This window comes from Clupea harengus, unplaced genomic scaffold (genome assembly GCF_900700415.2).
Source record: "Clupea harengus unplaced genomic scaffold, Ch_v2.0.2, whole genome shotgun sequence".
Lineage (NCBI taxonomy): Eukaryota > Metazoa > Chordata > Actinopteri > Clupeiformes > Clupeidae > Clupea > Clupea harengus.
The window spans coordinates 68-15,131 of record NW_024879734.1 but is presented as its reverse complement, the minus strand read 5'-3'; the positions used below and the strand labels follow the sequence as shown (position 1 = coordinate 15,131).

The 15,064-nt window shown below is 51.0% G+C and overlaps 34 non-coding genes across 34 annotated transcripts; all 34 read left to right on the top strand.

Moving 5' to 3' along the window:
* The first annotated feature begins 620 nt into the window (after positions 1–620).
* trnal-uag lies at positions 621–702 on the top strand. Its single transcript has one exon. It is a non-coding gene; the product is annotated as a tRNA-Leu (tRNA).
* Positions 703–980: 278 nt separating this feature from the next.
* On the top strand, positions 981–1,051 carry trnag-ucc. The gene has a single exon. It is a non-coding gene; the product is annotated as a tRNA-Gly (tRNA).
* A 208-nt stretch (positions 1,052–1,259) lies between these two features.
* On the top strand, positions 1,260–1,341 carry trnal-aag. The gene has a single exon. It is a non-coding gene; the product is annotated as a tRNA-Leu (tRNA).
* A 642-nt stretch (positions 1,342–1,983) lies between these two features.
* trnal-uag lies at positions 1,984–2,065 on the top strand. The gene has a single exon. It is a non-coding gene; the product is annotated as a tRNA-Leu (tRNA).
* Positions 2,066–2,343: 278 nt separating this feature from the next.
* On the top strand, positions 2,344–2,415 carry trnag-ucc. Its single transcript has one exon. It is a non-coding gene; the product is annotated as a tRNA-Gly (tRNA).
* Positions 2,416–2,630: 215 nt separating this feature from the next.
* On the top strand, positions 2,631–2,713 carry trnal-aag. The gene has a single exon. It is a non-coding gene; the product is annotated as a tRNA-Leu (tRNA).
* Positions 2,714–2,796: 83 nt separating this feature from the next.
* Positions 2,797–2,878, top strand: trnal-uag. Its single transcript has one exon. It is a non-coding gene; the product is annotated as a tRNA-Leu (tRNA).
* A 279-nt stretch (positions 2,879–3,157) lies between these two features.
* On the top strand, positions 3,158–3,231 carry trnag-ccc. Its single transcript has one exon. It is a non-coding gene; the product is annotated as a tRNA-Gly (tRNA).
* A 209-nt stretch (positions 3,232–3,440) lies between these two features.
* Positions 3,441–3,522, top strand: trnal-aag. Its single transcript has one exon. It is a non-coding gene; the product is annotated as a tRNA-Leu (tRNA).
* A 644-nt stretch (positions 3,523–4,166) lies between these two features.
* trnal-uag lies at positions 4,167–4,248 on the top strand. Its single transcript has one exon. It is a non-coding gene; the product is annotated as a tRNA-Leu (tRNA).
* A 278-nt stretch (positions 4,249–4,526) lies between these two features.
* Positions 4,527–4,598, top strand: trnag-ucc. The gene has a single exon. It is a non-coding gene; the product is annotated as a tRNA-Gly (tRNA).
* Positions 4,599–4,807: 209 nt separating this feature from the next.
* On the top strand, positions 4,808–4,889 carry trnal-aag. Its single transcript has one exon. It is a non-coding gene; the product is annotated as a tRNA-Leu (tRNA).
* Positions 4,890–5,521: 632 nt separating this feature from the next.
* On the top strand, positions 5,522–5,603 carry trnal-uag. The gene has a single exon. It is a non-coding gene; the product is annotated as a tRNA-Leu (tRNA).
* Positions 5,604–5,881: 278 nt separating this feature from the next.
* On the top strand, positions 5,882–5,953 carry trnag-ucc. Its single transcript has one exon. It is a non-coding gene; the product is annotated as a tRNA-Gly (tRNA).
* Positions 5,954–6,162: 209 nt separating this feature from the next.
* On the top strand, positions 6,163–6,244 carry trnal-aag. The gene has a single exon. It is a non-coding gene; the product is annotated as a tRNA-Leu (tRNA).
* Positions 6,245–6,702: 458 nt separating this feature from the next.
* Positions 6,703–6,784, top strand: trnal-uag. The gene has a single exon. It is a non-coding gene; the product is annotated as a tRNA-Leu (tRNA).
* Positions 6,785–7,332: 548 nt separating this feature from the next.
* On the top strand, positions 7,333–7,414 carry trnal-uag. Its single transcript has one exon. It is a non-coding gene; the product is annotated as a tRNA-Leu (tRNA).
* A 277-nt stretch (positions 7,415–7,691) lies between these two features.
* trnag-ucc lies at positions 7,692–7,763 on the top strand. Its single transcript has one exon. It is a non-coding gene; the product is annotated as a tRNA-Gly (tRNA).
* A 209-nt stretch (positions 7,764–7,972) lies between these two features.
* On the top strand, positions 7,973–8,054 carry trnal-aag. The gene has a single exon. It is a non-coding gene; the product is annotated as a tRNA-Leu (tRNA).
* Positions 8,055–8,698: 644 nt separating this feature from the next.
* Positions 8,699–8,780, top strand: trnal-uag. Its single transcript has one exon. It is a non-coding gene; the product is annotated as a tRNA-Leu (tRNA).
* A 281-nt stretch (positions 8,781–9,061) lies between these two features.
* trnag-ucc lies at positions 9,062–9,133 on the top strand. The gene has a single exon. It is a non-coding gene; the product is annotated as a tRNA-Gly (tRNA).
* A 210-nt stretch (positions 9,134–9,343) lies between these two features.
* Positions 9,344–9,425, top strand: trnal-aag. Its single transcript has one exon. It is a non-coding gene; the product is annotated as a tRNA-Leu (tRNA).
* A 641-nt stretch (positions 9,426–10,066) lies between these two features.
* trnal-uag lies at positions 10,067–10,148 on the top strand. Its single transcript has one exon. It is a non-coding gene; the product is annotated as a tRNA-Leu (tRNA).
* A 278-nt stretch (positions 10,149–10,426) lies between these two features.
* trnag-ucc lies at positions 10,427–10,498 on the top strand. The gene has a single exon. It is a non-coding gene; the product is annotated as a tRNA-Gly (tRNA).
* Positions 10,499–10,706: 208 nt separating this feature from the next.
* trnal-aag lies at positions 10,707–10,789 on the top strand. Its single transcript has one exon. It is a non-coding gene; the product is annotated as a tRNA-Leu (tRNA).
* A 639-nt stretch (positions 10,790–11,428) lies between these two features.
* trnal-uag lies at positions 11,429–11,510 on the top strand. Its single transcript has one exon. It is a non-coding gene; the product is annotated as a tRNA-Leu (tRNA).
* Positions 11,511–11,788: 278 nt separating this feature from the next.
* On the top strand, positions 11,789–11,860 carry trnag-ucc. The gene has a single exon. It is a non-coding gene; the product is annotated as a tRNA-Gly (tRNA).
* Positions 11,861–12,067: 207 nt separating this feature from the next.
* Positions 12,068–12,149, top strand: trnal-aag. The gene has a single exon. It is a non-coding gene; the product is annotated as a tRNA-Leu (tRNA).
* Positions 12,150–12,795: 646 nt separating this feature from the next.
* On the top strand, positions 12,796–12,878 carry trnal-uag. The gene has a single exon. It is a non-coding gene; the product is annotated as a tRNA-Leu (tRNA).
* Positions 12,879–13,153: 275 nt separating this feature from the next.
* Positions 13,154–13,225, top strand: trnag-ucc. The gene has a single exon. It is a non-coding gene; the product is annotated as a tRNA-Gly (tRNA).
* Positions 13,226–13,434: 209 nt separating this feature from the next.
* Positions 13,435–13,516, top strand: trnal-aag. The gene has a single exon. It is a non-coding gene; the product is annotated as a tRNA-Leu (tRNA).
* Positions 13,517–14,158: 642 nt separating this feature from the next.
* On the top strand, positions 14,159–14,240 carry trnal-uag. Its single transcript has one exon. It is a non-coding gene; the product is annotated as a tRNA-Leu (tRNA).
* A 278-nt stretch (positions 14,241–14,518) lies between these two features.
* On the top strand, positions 14,519–14,590 carry trnag-ucc. Its single transcript has one exon. It is a non-coding gene; the product is annotated as a tRNA-Gly (tRNA).
* A 187-nt stretch (positions 14,591–14,777) lies between these two features.
* On the top strand, positions 14,778–14,858 carry trnal-aag. Its single transcript has one exon. It is a non-coding gene; the product is annotated as a tRNA-Leu (tRNA).
* The last annotated feature ends 206 nt before the right edge of the window (positions 14,859–15,064 follow it).

The window sequence follows — 15,064 nt, the reverse complement described above, 5'->3', positions numbered from 1 at the left end:
CAGCTGCCTTTGCCCGTCAATATAGCTTTCTCAACGACTGTTCAGAAGAATTTCGAGGCTTGTGGTAGTGTGGCCGAGCCGTCTCAATACCCGTATAGCGTTGGTGGTATAGTGGTTATCGTAGCTGCCTTCTAAGCAGTTGACCAGGGTATGATTCCCGCAGACGCATGGATCCTTTCTTTACAGAAGTCTCAATTCCCTGTTTCTCGTGTAATTCCATTCATATTTGAAACTTGCATAACTTTTGACTGCTTGGAGATAGAAAGTCCATTCCAGCGCCAGCCGACTCATCTCACTGAGAGCATTCTGTAGAGCGGTAGAAGTCAAGCAAATTCCGCAGCGGGCCCAAGATAGGCCAGTTCTTGTGCGCTCCTTCTCAAAGTTTGCTCTTCATGCAGTCAGGATGGCAGAGCGGGCGAAGACGCTGCACGGCACGAATGTTGTTGGCTCTCACCTCCAACATTTCCATCATTTCCCTGGCTGTTCCTTCGGTAGCCGGCTCTCTAGGTTCCAGTCTCTTGGAGGCGTTGGTTCAAATCCCACCGCTGCCATTATAACCAGCTGGCTTTGCTCTCCACTCTAACTTTCTCATAGACGGTTCAGAAGAACTCGACACTCGTGGTAGTGTGGCCGAGCGGTCTAAGGCGCTGGATTTAGGCTCCAGTCTCTCTGGAGGCGTGGGTTCAAATCCCACCACTGCCATTATCTTCTGATACGGGAGGACCGAGGCCTACCTCATCAGGCCTCCTAAGCCAATGTGAGCGTCCTTACCTGCATGTGCTTCGGGTCTTGGAATTCTTAGCTTGCACTGCCTTGAACAGATCAAATTTGGCCATGCTGTGGGACACAGCTGTTTCCTTTACTTCCAGAGAAGTCTCTCCTTTTTCCTAGATCGCTGCTTTTGTGCTGAAAAAGTAAAGCTAGGCCAGTCAGTTCAACGGCCCGATCTGTACAGCCGGAACCTTTTCATCATATGTGTAGCGTTGGTGTATAGTGGTGAGCATAGCTGCCTTCCAAGCAGTTGACCCGGGTTCGATTCCCGGCCAACGCAAGGCAGCAATTCTTTACACAAGTCTACATATTACGTCCCAAGGGTCCCTATACGTCCATGCCGCTAACATGTCCGCTGCGCCTCTGTCCGGTAATGGCAAGATGTTGGCCTTGGCTTTCTGACGTGTTCTCGCATCGGTTCTACTCTGTAGGTTCTCCCCAATGCAGTTGCTCACCCTTCTTCTGCTCAGAGCCTTTGTGTATCTCACGGTAGCGTGGCCGAGCGGTCTAAGGCGCTGGATTAAGGCTCCAGTCTCTTCGGAGGCGTGGGTTCAAATCCCACCGCTGCCATTATGACCAGCAGTGCAAATACAGCTGCCTTTGCCCGTCAATATAGCTTTCTCAACGACTGTTCAGAAGAATTTCGAGGCTTGTGGTAGTGTGGCCGAGCCGTCTCAATACCCGTATAGCGTTGGTGGTATAGTGGTTATCGTAGCTGCCTTCTAAGCAGTTGACCAGGGTATGATTCCCGGCAGACGCATGGATCCTTTCTTTACAGAAGTCTCAATTCCCTGTTTCTCGTGTAATTCCATTCATATTTGAAACTTGCATAACTTTTGACTGCTTGGAGATAGAAAGTCCATTCCAGCGCCAGCCGACTCATCTCACTGAGAGCATTCTGTAGAGCGGTAGAAGTCAAGCAAATTCCGCAGCGGGCCCAAGATAGGCCAGTTCTTGTGCGCTCCTTCTCAAAGTTTGCTCTTCATGCAGTCAGGATGGCAGAGCGGGCGAAGACGCTGCACGGCACGAATGTTGTTGGCTCTCACCTCCAACATTTCCATCATTTCCCTGGCTGTTCCTTCGGTAGCCGGCTCTCTAGGTTCCAGTCTCTTGGAGGCGTTGGTTCAAATCCCACCGCTGCCATTATAACCAGCTGGCTTTGCTCTCCACTCTAACTTTCTCATAGACGGTTCAGAAGAACTCGACACTCGTGGTAGTGTGGCCGAGCGGTCTAAGGCGCTGGATTTAGGCTCCAGTCTCTCTGGAGGCGTGGGTTCAAATCCCACCACTGCCATTTATCTTCTGATACGGGAGGACGAGGCCTACCTCATCAGGCCTCCTAAGCCAATGTGAGCGTCCTTTCCTGCATGTGCTTCGGGTCTTGGAATTCTTAGCTTGCACTGCCTGAACAGATCAAATTTGGCCATGCTGTGGGACACAGCTGTTTCCTTTACTTCCAGAGAAGTCTCTCCTTTTTCCTAGATCGCTGCTTTTGTGCTGAAAAAGTAAAGCTAGGCCAGTCAGTTCAACGGCCCCGATCTGTACAGCCGGAACCTTTTCATCATATGTGTAGCGTTGGTGGTATAGTGGTGAGCATAGCTGCCTTCCAAGCAGTTGACCCGGGTTCGATTCCCGGCCAACGCAAGCAGCAATTCTTTACACAAGTCCTACATATTACGTCCCAAGGGTCCTATACGTCCAATGCCGCTACACATGTCCGCTGCGCCTCTGTCCGGGTTAATGGCAAAGATGTTGGCCTTGGCTTTCTGACGTGTTCTCGCATCGGTTCTACTCTGTAGGTTTCTCCCCAATGCAGTTGCTCACCCTTCTTCTGCTCAGAGCGCTTTTGTGTATCTCACGGTAGCGTGGCCGAGCGGTCTAAGGCGCCTGGATTAAGGCTCCAGTCTCTTCGGAGGCGTGGGTTCAAATCCCACCGCTGCCATTATGACCAGCAGTGCAAATACAGCTGGCTTTGCTCTCCACTCTAACTTTCTCATAGACGGTTCAGAAGAACTCGACACTCGTGGTAGTGTGGCCGAGCGGTCTAAGGCGCTGGATTTAGGCTCCAGTCTCTCTGGAGGCGTGGGTTCAAATCCCACCACTGCCATTATCTTCTGATACGGAGGACCGAGGCCTACCTCATCAGGCCTCCTAAGCCAATGTGAGCGTCCTTCCTGCATGTGCTTCGGGTCTTGGAATTCTTAGCTTGCACTGCCTTGAACAGATCAAATTTGGCCATGCTGTGGGACACAGCTTGTTTCCTTTACTTCCAGAGAAGTCTCTCCTTTTTCCTAGATCGCTGCTTTTGTGCTGAAAAAGTAAAGCTAGGCCAGTCAGTTCAACGGCCCCGATCTGTACAGCCGGAACCTTTTTCATCATATGTGTAGCGTTGGTGGTATAGTGGTGAGCATAGCTTGCCTTCCCAAGCAGTTGACCCGGGTTCGATTCCCGGCCAACGCAAGCAGCAATTCTTTACACAAGTCTACATTTACGTCCCAAGGGTCCCTATACGTCCAATGCCGCTAACATGTCCGCTGCGCCTCTGTCCGGGTAATGGCAAGATGTTGGCCTTGGCTTTCTGACGTGTTCTCGCATCGGTTCTACTCTGGTAGGTTCTCCCCAATGCAGTTGCTCACCCTTCTTCTGCTCAGAGCCTTTGTGTATCTCACGGTAGCGTGGCCGAGCGGTCTAAGGCGCTGGATTAAGGCTCCAGTCTCTTCGGAGGCGTGGGTTCAAATCCCACCGCTGCCATTATGACCAGCAGTGCAAATACAGCTGCCTTTGCCCGTCAATATAGCTTTCTCAACGACTGTTCAGAAGAATTTCGAGGCTTGTGGTAGTGTGGCCGAGCCGTCTCAATACCCGTATAGCGTTGGTGGTATAGTGGTTTATCGTAGCTGCCTTCTAAGCAGTTGACCAGGGTATGATTCCCGGCAGACGCATGGATCCTTTCTTTACAGAAGTCTCAATTCCCTGTTTCTCGTGTAATTCCATTCATATTTGAAACTTGCATAACTTTTGACTGCTTGGAGATAGAAAGTCCATTCCAGCGCCAGCCGACTCATCTCACTGAGAGCATTCTGTAGAGCGGTAGAAGTCAAGCAAATTCCGCAGCGGGCCCAAGATAGGCCAGTTCTTGTGCGCTCCTTCTCAAAGTTTGCTCTTCATGCAGTCAGGATGGCAGAGCGGGCGAAGACGCTGCACGGCACGAATGTTGTTGGCTCTCACCTCCAACATTTCCATCATTTCCCTGGCTGTTCCTTCGGTAGCCGGCTCTCTAGTTCCAGTCTCTTGGAGGCGTTGGTTCAAATCCCACCGCTGCCATTATAACCAGCTGGCTTTGCTTCTCCACTCTAACTTTTCTCATAGACGGTTCAGAAGAACTCGACACTCGTGGTAGTGTGGCCGAGCGGTCTAAGGCGCTGGATTTAGGCTCCAGTCTCTCTGGAGGCGTGGGTTCAAATCCCACCACTGCCATTATCTTCTGATACGGGAGGACGAGGCCTACCTCATCAGGCCTCCTAAGCCAATGTGAGCGTCCTTTCCTGCATGTGCTTCGGGTCTTGGAATTCTTAGCTTGCACTGCCTTGAACAGATCAAATTTGGCCATGCTGTGGGACACAGCTGTTTCCTTTACTTCCAGAGAAGTCTCTCCTTTTTTCCTAGATCGCTGCTTTTGTGCTGAAAAAGTAAAGCTAGGCCAGTCAGTTCAACGGCCCGATCTGTACAGCCGGAACCTTTTCATCATATGTGTAGCGTTGGTGGTATAGTGGTGAGCATAGCTGCCTTCCAAGCAGTTGACCCGGGTTCGATTCCCGGCCAACGCAAGCAGCAATTCTTTACACAAGTCTACATATTACGTCCCAAGGGTCCCTATACGTCCAATGCCGCTAACATGTCCGCTGCGCCTCTGTCCGGGTAATGGCAAGATGTTGGCCTTGGCTTTCTGACGTGTTCTCGCATCGGTTCTACTCTGTAGGTTCTCCCCAATGCAGTTGCTCACCCTTCTTCTGCTCAGAGCCTTTGTGTATCTCACGGTAGCGTGGCCGAGCGGTCTAAGGCGCTGGATTAAGGCTCCAGTCTCTTCGGAGGCGTGGGTTCAAATCCCACCGCTGCCATTATGACCAGCAGCTGCCTTTGCCCGTCAATATAGCTTTCTCAACGACTGTTCAGAAGAATTTCGAGGCTTGTGGTAGTGTGGCCGAGCCGTCTCAATACCCGTATAGCGTTGGTGGTATAGTGGTTATCGTAGCTGCCTTCTAAGCAGTTGACCAGGGTATGATTCCCGGCAGACGCATGGATCCTTTCTTTACAGAAGTCTCAATTCCCTGTTTCTCGTGTAATTCCATTCATATTTGAAACTTGCATAACTTTTGACTGCTTGGAGATAGAAAGTCCATTCCAGCACCAGCCGACTCATCTCACTGAGAGCATTCTGTAGAGCGGTAGAAGTCAAGCAAATTCCGCAGCGGGCCCAAGATAGGCCAGTTCTTGTGCGCTCCTTCTCAAAGTTTGCTCTTCATGCAGTCAGGATGGCAGAGCGGGCCGAAGACGCTGCACGGCACGAATGTTGTTGGCTCTCACCTCCAACATTTCCATCATTTCCCTGGCTGTTCCTTCGGTAGCCGGCTCTCTAGGTTCCAGTCTCTTGGAGGCGTTGGTTCAAATCCCACCGCTGCCATTATAACCAGCTGGCTTTGCTCTCCACTCTAACTTTCTCATAGACGGTTCAGAAGAACTCGACACTCGTGGTAGTGTGGCCGAGCGGTCTAAGGCGCTGGATTTAGGCTCCAGTCTCTCTGGAGGCGTGGGTTCAAATCCCACCACTGCCATTATCTTCTGATACGGGAGGACCGAGGCCTACCTCATCAGGCCTCCTAAGCCAATGTGAGCGTCCTTACCTGCATGTGCTTCGGGTCTTGGAATTCTTAGCTTGCACTGCCTTGAACAGATCAAATTTGGCCATGCTGTGGGACACAGCTGTTTCCTTTACTTCCAGAGAAGTCTCTCCTTTTTCCTAGATCGCTGCTTTTGTGCTGAAAAAGTAAAGCTAGGCCAGTCAGTTCAACGGCCCGATCTGTACAGCCGGAACCTTTTCATCATATGTGTAGCGTTGGTGGTATAGTGGTGAGCATAGCTGCCTTCCAAGCAGTTGACCCGGGTTCGATTCCCGGCCAACGCAAGCAGCAATTCTTTACACAAGTCTACATATTACGTCCCAAGGGTCCCTATACGTCCAATGCCGCTAACATGTCCGCTGCGCCTCTGTCCGGGTAATGGCAAGATGTTGGCCTTGGCTTTCTGACGTGTTCTCGCATCGGTTCTACTCTGTAGGTTCTCCCCAATGCAGTTGCTCACCCTTCTTCTGCTCAGAGCCTTTGTGTATCTCACGGTAGCGTGGCCGAGCGGTCTAAGGCGCTGGATTAAGGCTCCAGTCTCTTCGGAGGCGTGGGTTCAAATCCCACCGCTGCCATTATGACCAGCAGTGCAAATACAGCTGCCTTTGCCCGTCAATATAGCTTTCTCAACGACTGTTCAGAAGAATTTCGAGGCTTGTGGTAGTGTGGCCGAGCCGTCTCAATACCCGTATAGCGTTGGTGGTATAGTGGTTATCGTAGCTGCCTTCTAAGCAGTTGACCAGGGTATGATTCCCGGCAGACGCATGGATCCTTTCTTTACAGAAGTCTCAATTCCCTGTTTCTCGTGTAATTCCATTCATATTTGAAACTTGCATAACTTTTGACTGCTTGGAGATAGAAAGTCCATTCCAACATTTCCATCATTTCCCTGGCTGTTCCTTCGGTAGCCGGCTCTCTAGGTTCCAGTCTCTTGGAGGCGTTGGTTCAAATCCCACCGCTGCCATTATAACCAGCTGGCTTTGCTCTCCACTCTAACTTTCTCATAGACGGTTCAGAAGAACTCGACACTCGTGGTAGTGTGGCCGAGCGGTCTAAGGCGCTGGATTTAGGCTCCAGTCTCTCTGGAGGCGTGGGTTCAAATCCCACCGCTGCCATTATGACCAGCAGTGCAAATACAGCTGCCTTTGCCTTTGCCCGTCAATATAGCTTTCTCAACGACTGTTCAGAAGAATTTCGAGGCTTGTGGTAGTGTGGCCGAGCCGTCTCAATACCCGTATAGCGTTGGTGGTATAGTGGTTATCGTAGCTGCCTTCTAAGCAGTTGACCAGGGTATGATTCCCGGCAGACGCATGGATCCTTTCTTTACAGAAGTCTCAATTCCCTGTTTCTCGTGTAATTCCATTCATATTTGAAACTTGCATAACTTTTGACTGCTTGGAGATAGAAAGTCCATTCCAGCGCCAGCCGACTCATCTCACTGAGAGCATTCTGTAGAGCGGTAGAAGTCAAGCAAATTCCATAGCGGGCCCAAGATAGGCCAGTTCTTGTGCGCTCCTTCTCAAAGTTTGCTCTTCATGCAGTCAGGATGGCAGAGCGTTGGTTCAAAGCGTTGGTTCAAATCCCACCGCTGCCATTATAACCAGCTGGCTTTGCTCTCCACTCTAACTTTCTCATAGACGGTTCAGAAGAACTCGACACTCGTGGTAGTGTGGCCGAGCGGTCTAAGGCGCTGGATTTAGGCTCCAGTCTCTCTGGAGGCGTGGGTTCAAATCCCACCACTGCCATTATCTTCTGATACGGGAGGACCGAGGCCTACCTCATCAGGCCTCCTAAGCCAATGTGAGCGTCCTTACCTGCATGTGCTTCGGGTCTTGGAATTCTTAGCTTGCACTGCCTTGAACAGATCAAATTTGGCCATGCTGTGGGACACAGCTGTTTCCTTTACTTCCAGAGAAGTCTCTCCTTTTTCCTAGATCGCTGCTTTGTGCTGAAAAAGTAAAGCTAGGCCAGTCAGTTCAACGGCCCGATCTGTACAGCCGGAACCTTTTCATCATATGTGTAGCGTTGGTGGTATAGTGGTGAGCATAGCTGCCTTCCAAGCAGTTGACCCGGGTTCGATTCCCGGCCAACGCAAGCAGCAATTCTTTACACAAGTCTACATATTACGTCCCAAGGGTCCCTATACGTCCAATGCCGCTAACATGTCCGCTGCGCCTCTGTCCGGGTAATGGCAAGATGTTGGCCTTGGCTTTCTGACGTGTTCTCGCATCGGTTCTACTCTGTAGGTTCTCCCCAATGCAGTTGCTCACCCTTCTTCTGCTCAGAGCCTTTGTGTATCTCACGGTAGCGTGGCCGAGCGGTCTAAGGCGCTGGATTAAGGCTCCAGTCTCTTCGGAGGCGTGGGTTCAAATCCCACCGCTGCCATTATGACCAGCAGTGCAAATACAGCTGCCTTTTGCCCGTCAATATAGCTTTCTCAACGACTGTTCAGAAGAATTTCGAGGCTTGTGGTAGTGTGGCCGAGCCGTCTCAAATACCCGTATAGCGTTGGTGGTATAGTGGTTATCGTAGCTGCCTTCTAAGCAGTTGACCAGGGTATGATTCCCGGCAGACGCATGGATCCTTTCTTTACAGAAGTCTAAATTCCCTGTTTCTCGTGTAATTCCATTCATATTGAAACTTGCATAACTTTTGACTGCTTGGAGATAGAAAGTCCATTCCAGCGCCAGCCGACTCATCTCACTGAGAGCATTCTGTAGAGCGGTAGAAGTCAAGCAAATTCCGCAGCGGGCCCAAGATAGGCCAGTTCTTGTGCGCTCCTTTCTCAAAGTTTGCTCTTCATGCAGTCAGGATGGCAGAGCGGGCGAAGACGCTGCACGGCACGAATGTTGTTGGCTCTCACCTCCAACATTTCCATCATTTCCCTGGCTGTTCCTTCGGTAGCCGGCTCTCTAGGTTCCAGTCTCTTGGAGGCGTTGGTTCAAATCCCACCGCTGCCATTATAACCAGCTGGCTTTGCTCTCCACTCTAACTTTCTCATAGACGGTTCAGAAGAACTCGACACTCGTGGTAGTGTGGCCGAGCGGTCTAAGGCGCTGGATTTAGGCTCCAGTCTCTCTGGAGGCGTGGGTTCAAATCCCACCACTGCCATTATCTTTCTGATACGGGAGGACCGAGGCCTACCTCATCAGGCCTCCTAAGCCAATGTGAGCGTTCCTTACCTGCATGTGCTTCGGGTCTTGGAATTCTTAGCTTGCACTGCCTTGAACAGATCAAATTTGGCCATGCTGTGGGACACAGCTGTTTCCTTTACTTCCAGAGAAGTCTCTCCTTTTTCCTAGATCGCTGCTTTTTGTGCTGAAAAAGTAAAGCTAGGCCAGTCAGTTCAACGGCCCGATCTGTACAGCCGGAACCTTTTCATCATATGTGTAGCGTTGGTGGTATAGTGGTGAGCATAGCTGCCTTCCAAGCAGTTGACCCGGGTTCGATTCCCGGCCAACGCAAGCAGCAATTCTTTACACAAGTCTACATATTACGTCCCAAGGGTCCCTATACGTCCAATTGCCGCTAACATGTCCGCTGCGCCTCTGTCCGGGTAATGGCAAGATGTTGGCCTTGGCTTTCTGACGTGTTCTCGCATCGGTTCTACTCTGTAGGTTCTCCCCAATGCAGTTGCTCACCCTTCTTCTGCTCAGAGCCTTTGTGTATCTCACGGTAGCGTGGCCGAGCGGTCTAAGGCGCTGGATTAAGGCTCCAGTCTCTTCGGAGGCGTGGGTTCAAATCCCACCGCTGCCATTATGACCAGCAGTGCAAATACAGCTGCCTTTGCCCGTCAATATAGCTTTCTCAACGACTGTTCAGAAGAATTTCGAGTCTTGTGGTAGTGTGGCCGAGCGTCTCAATACCCGTATAGCGTTGGTGGTATAGTGGTTATCGTAGCTGCCTTCTAAGCAGTTGACCAGGGTATGATTCCCGGCAGACGCATGGATCCTTTCTTTACAGAAGTCTCAATCCCTGTTTCTCGTTGTAATTCCATTCATATTTGAAACTTGCATAACTTTTGACTGCTTGGAGATAGAAAGTCCATTCCAGCGCCAGCCGACTCATCTCACTGAGAGCATTATGTAGAGCGGTAGAAGTCAAGCAAATTCCGCAGCGGGCCCAAGATAGGCCAGTTCTTGTGCGCTCCTTCTCAAAGTTTGCTCTTCATGCAGTCAGGATGGCAGAGCGGGCGAAGACGCTGCACGGCACGAATGTTGTTGGCTCTCACCTCCAACATTTCCATCATTTCCCTGGCTGTTCCTTCGGTAGCCGGCTCTCTAGGTTCCAGTCTCTTGGAGGCGTTGGTTCAAATCCCACCGCTGCCATTATAACCAGCTGGCTTTGCTCTCCACTCTAACTTTCTCATAGACGGTTCAGAAGAACTCGACACTCGTGGTAGTGTGGCCGAGCGGTCTAAGGCGCTGGATTTAGGCTCCAGTCTCTCTGGAGGCGTGGGTTCAAATCCCACCACTGCCATTATCTTCTGATACGGGAGGACCGAGGCCTACCTCATCAGGCCTCCTAAGCCAATGTGAGCGTCCTTACCTGCATGTGCTTCGGGTCTTGGAATTCTTAGCTTGCACTGCCTTGAACAGATCAAATTTGGCCATGCTGTGGGACACAGCTGTTTCCTTTACTTCCAGAGAAGTCTCTCCTTTTTCCTAGATCGCTGCTTTTGTGCTGAAAAAGTAAAGCTAGGCCAGTCAGTTCAACGGCCCGATCTGTACAGCCGGAACCTTTTCATCATATGTGTAGCGTTGGTGGTATAGTGGTGAGCATAGCTGCCTTCCAAGCAGTTGACCCGGGTTCGATTCCCGGCCAACGCAAGCAGCAATTCTTTACACAAGTCTACATATTACGTCCCAAGGGTCCCTATACGTCCAATGCCGCTAACATGTCCGCTGCGCCTCTGTCCGGGTAATGGCAAGATGTTGGCCTTGGCTTTCTGACGTGTTCTCGCATCGGTTCTACTCTGTAGGTTCTCCCCAATGCAGTTGCTCACCTTCTTCTGCTCAGAGCCTTTGTGTATCTCACGGTAGCGTGGCCGAGCGGTCTAAGGCGCTGGATTAAGGCTCCAGTCTCTTTCGGAGGCGTGGGTTCAAATCCCACCGCTGCCATTATGACCAGCAGTGCAAATACAGCTGCCTTTGCCCGTCAATATAGCTTTCTCAACGACTGTTCAGAAGAATTTCGAGGCTTGTGGTAGTGTGGCCGAGCCGTCTCAATACCCGTATAGCGTTGGTGTATAGTGGTTATCGTAGCTGCCTTCTAAGCAGTTGACCAGGGTATGATCCCGGCAGACGCATGGATCCTTTCTTTACAGAAGTCTCAATTCCCTGTTTCTCGTGTAATTCCATTCATATTTGAAACTTGCATAACTTTGACTGCTTGGAGATAGAAAGTCCATTCCAGCGCCAGCCGACTCATCTCACTGAGAGCATTCTGTAGAGCGGTAGAAGTCAAGCAAATTCCGCAGCGGGCCCAAGATAGGCCAGTTCTTGTGCGCTCCTTCTCAAAGTTTGCTCTTCATGCAGTCAGGATGGCAGAGCGGGCGAAGACGCTGCACGGCACGAATGTTGTTGGCTCTCACCTCCAACATTTCCATCATTTCCCTGGCTGTTCCTTCGGTAGCCGGCTCTCTAGGTTCCAGTCTCTTGGAGGCGTTGGTTCAAATCCCACCGCTGCCATTATAACCAGCTGGCTTTGCTCTCCACTCTAACTTTCTCATAGACGGTTCAGAAGAACTCGACACTCGTGGTAGTGTGGCCGAGCGGTCTAAGGCGCTGGATTTAGGCTCCAGTCTCTCTGGAGGCGTGGGTTCAAATCCCACCACTGCCATTATCTTCTGATACGGGAGGACCGAGGCCTACCTCATCAGGCCTCCTAAGCCAATGTGAGCGTCCTTACCTGCATGTGCTTCGGGTCTTGGAATTCTTAGCTTGCACTGCCTTGAACAGATCAAATTTGGCCATGCTGTGGGACACAGCTGTTTCCTTTACTTCCAGAGAAGTCTCTCCTTTTTCCTAGATCGCTGCTTTTGTGCTGAAAAAGTAAAGCTAGGCCAGTCAGTTCAACGGCCCGATCTGTACAGCCGGAACCTTTTCATCATATGTGTAGCGTTGGTGGTATAGTGGTGAGCATAGCTGCCTTCCAAGCAGTTGACCCGGGTTCGATTCCCGGCCAACGCAAGCAGCAATTCTTTACACAAGTCTACATATTACGTCCCAAGGGTCCTATACGTCCAATGCCGCTAACATGTCCGCTGCGCCTCTGTCCGGGTAATGGCAAGATGTTGGCCTTGGCTTTCTGACGTGTTCTCGCATCGGTTCTACTCTGTAGGTTCTCCCCAATGCAGTGCTCACCCTTCTTCTGCTCAGAGCCTTTGTGTATCTCACGGTAGCGTGGCCGAGCGGTCTAAGGCGCTGGATTAAGGCTCCAGTCTCTTCGGAGGCGTGGGTTCAAATCCCACCGCTGCCATTATGACCAGCAGTGCAAATACAGCTGCCTTTGCCCGTCAATATAGCTTTCTCAACGACTGTTCAGAAGAATTTCGAGGCTTGTGGTAGTGTGGCCGAGCCGTCTCAATACCCGTATAGCGTTGGTGGTATAGTGCTTATCGTAGCTGCCTTCTAAGCAGTTGACCAGGGTATGATTCCCGGCAGACGCATGGATCCTTTCTTTACAGAAGTCTCAATTCCCTGTTTCTCGTGTAATTCCATTCATATTTGAAACTTGCATAACTTTTGACTGCTTGGAGATAGAAAGTCCATTCCAGCGCCAGCCGACTCATCTCACTGAGAGCATTCTGTAGAGCGGTAGAAGTCAAGCAAATTCCGCAGCGGGCCCAAGATAGGCCAGTTCTTGTGCGCTCCTTCTCAAAGTTTGCTCTTCATGCAGTCAGGATGGCAGAGCGGGCGAAGACGCTGCAACGGCACGAAATGTTGTTGGCTCTCACCTCCAACATTTCCATCATTTCCTGGCTGTTCCTTCGGTAGGCCGGCTCTCTAGGTTCCAGTCTCTTGGAGGCGTTGGTTCAAATCCCACCGCTGCCATTATAACCAGCTGGCTTTTGCTTCTCCACTCTAACTTTCTCATAGACGGTTCAGAAGAACTCGACACTCGTGGTAGTGTGGCCGAGCGGTCTAAGGCGCTGGATTTAGGCTCCAGTCTCTCTGGAGGCGTGGGGTTCAAATCCCACCACTGCCATTATCTTCTGATACGGAAGACCGAGGCCTACCTCATCAGGCCTCCTAAGCCAATGTGAGCGTCCTTACCTGCATGTGCTTCGGGTCTTGGAATTCTTAGCTTGCACTGCTTGAACAGATCAAATTTGGCCATGCTGTGGGACACAGCTGTTTCCTTTACTTCCAGAGAAGTCTCTCCTTTTTCCTAGATCGCTGCTTTGTGCTGAAAAAGTAAAGCTAGGCCAGTCAGTTCAACGGCCCGATCTGTACAGCCGGAACCTTTTCATCATATGTGTAGCGTTGGTGGTATAGTGGTGAGCATAGCTGCCTTCCAAGCAGTTGACCCGGGTTCGATTCCCGGCCAACGCAAGCAGCAATTCTTTACACAAGTCTACATATTACGTCCCAAGGGTCCCTATACGTCCAATGCCGCTAACATGTCCGCTGCGCCTCTGTCCGGGTAATGGCAAGATGTTGGCCTTGGCTTTCTGACGTGTTCTCGCATCGGTTCTACTCTGTAGGTTCTCCCCAATGCAGTTGCTCACCCTTCTTCTGCTCAGAGCCTTTGTGTATCTCACGGTAGCGTGGCCGAGCGGTCTAAGGCGCTGGATTAAGGCTCCAGTCTCTTCGGAGGCGTGGGTTCAAATCCCACCGCTGCCATTATGACCAGCAGTGCAAATACAGCTGCCTTTGCCCGTCAATATAGCTTTCTCAACGACTGTTCAGAAGAATTTCGAGGCTTGTGGTAGTGTGGCCGAGCCGTCTCAATACCCGTATAGCGTTGGTGGTATAGTGGTTATCGTAGCTGCCTTCTAAGCAGTTGACCAGGGTATGATTCCCGGCAGACGCATGGATCCTTTCTTTACAGAAGTCTCAATTCCCTGTTTCTCGTGTAATTCCATTCATATTTGAAACTTGCATAACTTTTGACTGCTTGGAGATAGAAAGTCCATTCCAGCGCCAGCCGACTCATCTCACTGAGAGCATTCTGTAGAGCGGTAGAAGTCAAGCAAATTCCGCAGCGGGCCCAAGATAGGCCAGTTCTTGTGCGCTCCTTCTCAAAGTTTGCTCTTCATGCAGTCAGGATGGCAGAGCGGGCGAAGACGCTGCACGGCACGAATGTTGTTGGCTCTCACCTCCAACATTTCCATCATTTCCCTGGCTGTTCCTTCGGTAGCCGGCTCTCTAGGTTCCAGTCTCTTGGAGGCGTTGTTCAAATCCCACCGCGCCATTATAACCAGCTGGCTTGCTCTCCACTCTAACTTTCATAGACGGTTCAGAAGAATCGACACTCGACATCGTGGTAGTGTGGCCGAGCGGTCTAAGGCGCTGGATTTAGGCTCCAGTCTCTCTGGAGGCGTGGGTTCAAATCCCACCACTGCCATTATCTTCTGATACGGGAGGACCGAGGCCTACCTCATCAGGCCTCCTAAGCCAATGTGAGCGTCCTTACCTGCATGTGCTTCGGGTCTTGGAATTCTTAGCTTGCACTGCCTTGAACAGATCAAATTTGGCCATGCTGTGGGACACAGCTGTTTCCTTTACTTCCAGAGAAGTCTCTCCTTTTTCCTAGATCGCTGCTTTTGTGCTGAAAAAGTAAAGCTAGGCCAGTCAGTTCAACGGCCCGATCTGTACAGCCGGAACCTTTTCATCATATGTGTAGCGTTGGTGGTATAGTGGTGAGCATAGCTGCCTTCCAAGCAGTTGACCCGGGTTCGATTCCCGGCCAACGCAAGCAGCAATTCTTTACACAAGGGTCCCTATACGTCCAATGCCGCTAACATGTCCGCTGCGCCTCTGTCCGGGTAATGGCAAGATGTTGGCCTTGGCTTTCTGACGTGTTCTCGCATCGGTTCTACTCTGTAGGTTCTCCCCAATGCAGTTGCTCACCCTTCTTCTGCTCAGAGCCTTTGTGTATCACGGTAGCGTGGCCGAGCGGTCTAAGGCGCTGGATTAAGGCTCCAGTCTCTTCGGAGCGTGGGTTCAAATCCCACCGCTGCCATTATGACCAGCAGTGCAAATACAGCTGCCTTTGCCCGTCAATATAGCTTTCTCAACGACTGTTCAGAAGAATTTCGAGGCTTGTGGTAGTGTGGCCGAGCCGTCTCAATACCCGTATAGCGTTGGTGGTATAGTGGTTATCGTAGCTGCCTTCTAAGCAGTTGACCAGGGTATGATTCCCGGCAGACGCATGGATCCTTTCTTTAC